The sequence below is a fragment of the Vanessa atalanta genome, chromosome 21, assembly GCF_905147765.1.
Source record: "Vanessa atalanta chromosome 21, ilVanAtal1.2, whole genome shotgun sequence".
In the NCBI taxonomy this organism is placed as follows: domain Eukaryota; kingdom Metazoa; phylum Arthropoda; class Insecta; order Lepidoptera; family Nymphalidae; genus Vanessa; species Vanessa atalanta.
In genome coordinates this window covers 9,461,297-9,467,782 of record NC_061891.1, presented here as the reverse complement: position 1 = coordinate 9,467,782, position 6,486 = coordinate 9,461,297, and the positions used below count along the sequence as shown (strand labels likewise).

The following is a 6,486-nucleotide window of genomic DNA, read 5'->3' as shown; positions in this document are numbered from 1 at the left end:
TGTGTAGTGAGTATCAGATTATAAAAAGCTAAGACTGACAGTTCATTAAAAAAGCCAAACACGACACTAATAACGCCAACTCATAATTCGAATGGCGTATAAATACACATACAAATGTTCAGTTAAAATACGGACAAGACATGTTCTTTTTTATGATATAGGTTGGCGGACGAGCTAGTGGTCCACCTGATGGTAAGTGGTCATTCCTATTATCGCAAATGCGCCACCTTGGGGCTTGTACGAGCTGTTATTATAACTTTTACTGTTGAATTCTCAATCCTCCGTTCAGTTAAAATGTAAACGATACACAAATTTATTTGGCTCGACGTCAAGTAAGTTGGCGTATCTTTTAAAAGCTCTGATAAATATTCCGGATTCCTCTCGTCCAATCGTTTGCCCAACCAATTTAGTAATTGCTTTTATGCCTTTGAAAGAACGGTTTATGTAAAGTATTTAAAAGATTTCGTACCTTTGCTGAAAATTTCCTTAAAAATCAAGGACCTTGAATTGAAAGTTTATTTGATTGTAGCCAGTCGCGAGTAAGTATAAATACTCTAATACATAAATTCCAAAAGCGTGTTTCCTATGTACAATTTTCTCTGTATAAAGGAATGTAGTTATGTTTCAATTAAGAATATCGCTGTGAGTAGATAGATGGTAGGGCTTTGTTGGACGCCAACAATAGTTTCTATATACTCTTTCGGTTTCAGTTTGAATGGTAAGTGAGCCAGTGTAAATTCAAGCTTGAGGTACAAAACATCTTTATTTTTAATGGCATAGTTTTGCAGATGAGAAAATGGGGGGATGGGGAAATTTGCCTTATAGCAGGAAATCATCACTGGCCAAGACATTGGCCCGTAAAAAATCCTTACATTGCCAATGCACCACCAACCTTGGAACTGAGATGTTTTGTACCTCGAACTTCGAACATAACAATACGAAATATTGCTGCTTGGCGGTAGAATATAGTGTAGTACCTGGTCAAACGGAATTGCCCAAAGCCCTACCTCCGGATACATTTTGTAACTGGATTAAATCTAATTTGAAGTTACTATAGGTTAAGTATGTTTTTTTTATTTCATTTCCTAATTTAAATCCATAATCATCTGTATAATAAAATTTATATATTCGTAATGAAAATTGACGAACATGAATTATTTTTATCATGAATTTATTATTTTATTGTTTAATAATCCTTATCTACTAATATTGTTTTATAAGTGTTTTTATTTAAAAAACAACAAAGTTAAAATATCTGCAGAATCTTATCGTAAAAGCTATAAATGTTCTTCAACACGTGAAACAATAATTATAAGATTTAGATTTGTGTAATATCGATTAAACGCATGTGAACGAGTACGACGAATAAAATAAAAAAAAAATGAATTAAAGGTGTGTACCCACTTTGATTAGCATTAGCATTAACAGCCTGTAAATTTTCCCACTGCTGGGCTAAAGGCCTCCTCTCCCTTTGAGAAGAAGGTTTGGAGCATATTCCACCACGCTGCTCCAATGCGGGTTGGCGGAATACACATGTGGCAGAATTTCGTTGAAATTAGACACATGCAGATTTCCTCACGATGTTTTCCTTCACCACCGAGCACGAGACGAATTATAAACACAAATTAAGCACATCAAAATTCAGTGGTGCCTGCTTGGGTTTGAACCCGAAATCATCGGTTAAGCTGCACGCGTTCTAACCACTGGGCCATCTCGGCTCTACCCACTATGATATCTCGTACTATTAGTATTATTATATACGTTTTTTTCTTGTTGGTAGACCCTACATTCCGAACCGGTGGTAGCTTTACTTTAAATGGTTTGTAATGACGATTCAAAAGTGCTTGTAAAAGCCGACTCGAATAAAGTATATTTTGATTTTGATTTATGATCGTACTATGAACGTATCAGGTACGGAAACATGCATGTCACTATAGCACACACGAATCTACGATGCATCACGGTATTAGTGATCGTAGAAGCCACTTCTGTCAGTTATAAAACGATGCCCAATAGACTACATTTGGAGGGTGACTTGTTAAATAATGCTATCTTCTTCTTACAGGTCAAATCATTTAAGACTGAAAGAGAAAGTCTGTGTTTTCTCGACCAAATCAATTAAAAAAAAATAAGTTTATATTATTGATTTATTTAATTCACGAGTCTCCGACGAAAGATAAATACACTAAATAAATATTCTTAAAATTAAACCATATAAGGGTTACAAGTTGTGTGCTCCTTAAATTATAGGAGAGACAGCATGCACTAAGCTTAAGCAAAAAAACAGTTTAAATACAATATAATAACACAAACAATATATAAATATACTAAATAATATAATATAAATATATATTTTATGTAAGTACCTATATTAGGTTTAGTAATTGTTCAATTTGGTAGTAGTATTATAATAATAAAGTCTCTACGTATGTTTTTAAAGGATTATAAGGTTACGGATTCATAATATATATGTATACGATCACAAAACATTATATCATAACATTTTACATTATTTGAATGGTACAAATATTTTGGACAAACTTTCATATCCCGTATGGTCTAGTGGCTAGGATACCTGGCTTTCACCCAGGAGGCTCGGGTTCGATTCCCGGTACGGGAAACCAATTTTTAAATATTTTTACAAAAATATATAAATTTTAGTTTTAAAATCATTCATACATTTCAGCAAAATAGCAAGGCAATACTTATTCGTAAATATTTTAATTAAAAGAAAAAAAAAACAAGTTTTAAATATATAGAGATAGACTTCAAATGTTAGAAAAAAAAGTTTAAAAAGAGAAATATAGAGCAAATTATTTTACTTCGAAATATATTTTAATTATTATATACATATATATAAATCCACCATTTTTTTGTGTTTGTTGCGTTCGGACAGACACACAGACGCAGTAACGGGACTTCGTTTTATAATATGTAGTGGTATTTAAATAATTACTTTACATTGTCATGAAGTATTTATTTTAATTATTATGATTATACATAGTAACGAAGTTTCTACGCGTCACGGTGTGTCAGGGGGTAGAGAGCGGGGGCGGGGAGTGAATATGACGGCATGAGAGAGCGTTATGACATTCGCCGTCACGGCACACGCGTCGATACCATCAAGGCAATATGATGGAAAATAAATATTTTTAATGTAAATAAATTACCCATATTTATATATATTTTTAAAGAATAGTAGCGATTCCTCAATTTAATTAATTAATTACTAATATCATTATTTACCCCTCCTTTTAAGTTTATCTCTTGTGTTAGAAGTGGTGACGACCATAGCCCAAGGGGTCAGGATTGATCCTGCGACTTTTACAACCATTGCGCTATTGACGCTTAAATTACATATACATATATACATATAAGTAAAATGTTATATCAAACATACTGCTTGATAACTTTCCACATACACCGTTTTGAATCTTGCTCGGAAAATACAAACTAATATTACCTAACCAGGAGTTAGGCTTTATAATTAGAAACTCTACCATGAGTCTGAACGATGGAAATTCGCAAGCGAACAGAGCAACTACTGGTTATTAAAAGATATAACACATAAACAAATGCATGTGTTTGTTTTATTCACACGTGTTTAAAATTCGAATTGCGTATTTGAACAGCTTTGTAGCGTTTAGTGATTAGTCTAAGTCAACATTTATTCAATATAGAAACATTAAACTTGGCTATTAATTGTCAAAAGTCGACCAACGATTCGGCGATAATCACGTCAAATTTGAGTAAAATCCGTGGAATATGTCTTTCATTCCCAAGGTGTGCAATTGTATAAAGTGTAAAGGTTATGTTGGGTAAATCAAACTATCTATGTTTTATTAGCTTTAAAATTGATATGTAGATAGTATAAAAATACTTCGACACATTTTGATCTATCAAGAAACAAAGCCTAAAATATTACTTAGCCTAAACTTATAGAGCATTTCTCGATATATTACGAAAATTAAATCAAAGCATTAAATATTCATTACTTACTATCGAATGTGTGTCGAATTTCAATAGTAATATCTTGAATGATTTTTAAAAGTATAAGACTCGTCGTTTTGTGTGGAAATTGGATTACAATGTCGGCAACAACACCTCAAACAATTAAGAAATCCAAGAAAATGACAAAAAGATCGCTTCATTGGTAGTTATTTAACTATACGTGTATCGATATTGGCAGTGTGAAAGAAAACTATGATTCTTTAATTTTATTTTATAATAGTTGTCGCCCGCAATGTGCATTTTAGTTGTTGGTCGGTAGGTATTGAGCAAAAAAGCCTTCCATCTCAAATATCATCAAATTCGGCTTAGTATTTTGGCCGTAAAAGACCAAAAGACAGATAGAATTAATAATAATAATAATTTATTTATTCACACACCCAAGAAAACCAATGTACATATTTTTATGCTTATTATTTTAACTAACTAAGGCGAGAAGCTATGTGGATGGATATAAGCCGGCTATCATGGTATGCGGAGGAATAAGGACCATGTTGTGAGGAAGGTCTTGAGCATGAACATGGATGGATAAAGAGGAAGGATACGACCAAAGAAACGATGGATGGATTGCGAGAAAAAGATATGGCTGAAAAAAGTTTTACTTATGAGATGACGTCCGACAGAGAAGTATAAAAGAAGACACATGCTGTGCCGACCCCAAATAAAATTGGAATAAGGGCAGGAAGATGAGGATGATGATAAACTACTTCTCCATATAAACTTTACCATCTCAAATCTCACATCTATTACGCATATATATTTAAAAAACGGATACAAAGCTTTTTCGGTTATTGATACAAATATAATAACAAACGTAACTTTACAAGAGAGGCTCGTGGTAGAGGCAAAGGCTTTAGTTGTATACTGTAACGAAACAGTTATGAGTTCTACAAGTTACGTAACAGAGCGAGGATTGAATTAATTGAATTGTATGTGATACTATTGTTAAGTTTATGTATGGAGACATTATATAAGTACATAGTTTAGAGTAAATATAATCCATGGGAATCGAAAACAATCGTATTATTAACGAAATAGTTCAACAAAAGTAATTTGATACAAATAATAGTTTTAGTTTTTAATGTATTACGAACTAAAAAGAATCAATGATGTTTATAAGGAAGCAACATTTGCAAGCAGGGCGATCGTGATATTAAATAAATAATTTAATGGAATCATACTTATGATTCCTCGTCGTGTTTTGTTTTCGTTTTATTTTTTCGAATCGAATTTCGTATAAATTAGAACTTATTCTACCAAGCTGCTCCAGCATATATGGTTTGATGGATCACGTGTGACATATAATATATAAACACAAATAACGTAAGTAAAAAATCAGTAGTGATTGGGCTTGAACCCGCTATTATCGGTTAAGATGCACGCGTTCTAACTACTTAGCTGTCGCGGTTCCTAATAAGACTAACTCGATATTATAAACTGTCTCAAAGCGGTCAGTCATATTCGTAATTATTCTGAATTAATGTATAATATTTTTTAATTGTAAAGCCTGACTTCCTGGTTGGTCTTATGGTACAAGTCAACGAGTCAGGTGAATTAAAATATGTTCGGTTTTTCGATTAAATAATCAAATCGAATGTGGGAATAGAGAGTTTGCATACTCCGTGACCTAAATTGGTCTGAAGGTCCAATCCCATAAAGACAGACGTTCGCTTTTTAACCGGTGATAGGTCACAAGAAAATTAATAGTTACCTTGGTGAAAACATCGGTGATATATATCATTATCATCAGCCTGCTGCTGTCCACTGCTGGACACTGACCTTGAAAACACAGATGTCATGTCCCCAGTGCCTGTAAATACACTGACTAACTAACCCTTCAAACGGGACAACAATTCTAAGTATTACTGTTTGGCGGTAGAATATCTAATGTTGAGTATACACTAAGACAGGCTTGCACAAAAGTCCTGCCAACAATAATAAATGTTCGATTAATAAACAATTCACACGTGCTGTCGAAAGCAATAATTATTTATTGGCATCTTTTATTGTTACAGAAGAATATGAAGACAATATTGTACTAGAATTTAATGTTGTTATTAACGACTACGTCGTAGATTCTACTGTAATTAATATCATCAATAATCAAGCTAAATAATCATAAAACTTAGTCTTGATTTAATATCTATAGTAACGTAACTGATGTGCTAAACCAATATATATATATATAACTTATACCAGAAGATGCAAAGTGGTTCGGAGAAGGCTTTAGTATATCTACTTAATATTAAAATGACTCACTGACATACAACGCACAGCCGGCAGGTCTAGCAGGACGAAACTTTCCACAGGAATTCCTTATACATAGGCAACCACAAAAAAAATTATTTCCAAAATTCAACACCTGAGAGAGTGGAATTTATGATGCAAATTTGTATTTGTTCGTCATTTTTGAGTTTGTAACCATCTGGTTACGGGTGAAATATAGTTGATGAAGTGATTTTTAAAATGAATCATATG

General features: G+C 32.9%; 1 non-coding gene across 1 annotated transcript; it reads left to right on the top strand.

The window, feature by feature from the left end:
- The first annotated feature begins 2,548 nt into the window (after positions 1-2,548).
- Trnae-uuc lies at positions 2,549-2,620 on the top strand. Its single transcript has one exon. It is a non-coding gene; the product is annotated as a tRNA-Glu (tRNA).
- The last annotated feature ends 3,866 nt before the right edge of the window (positions 2,621-6,486 follow it).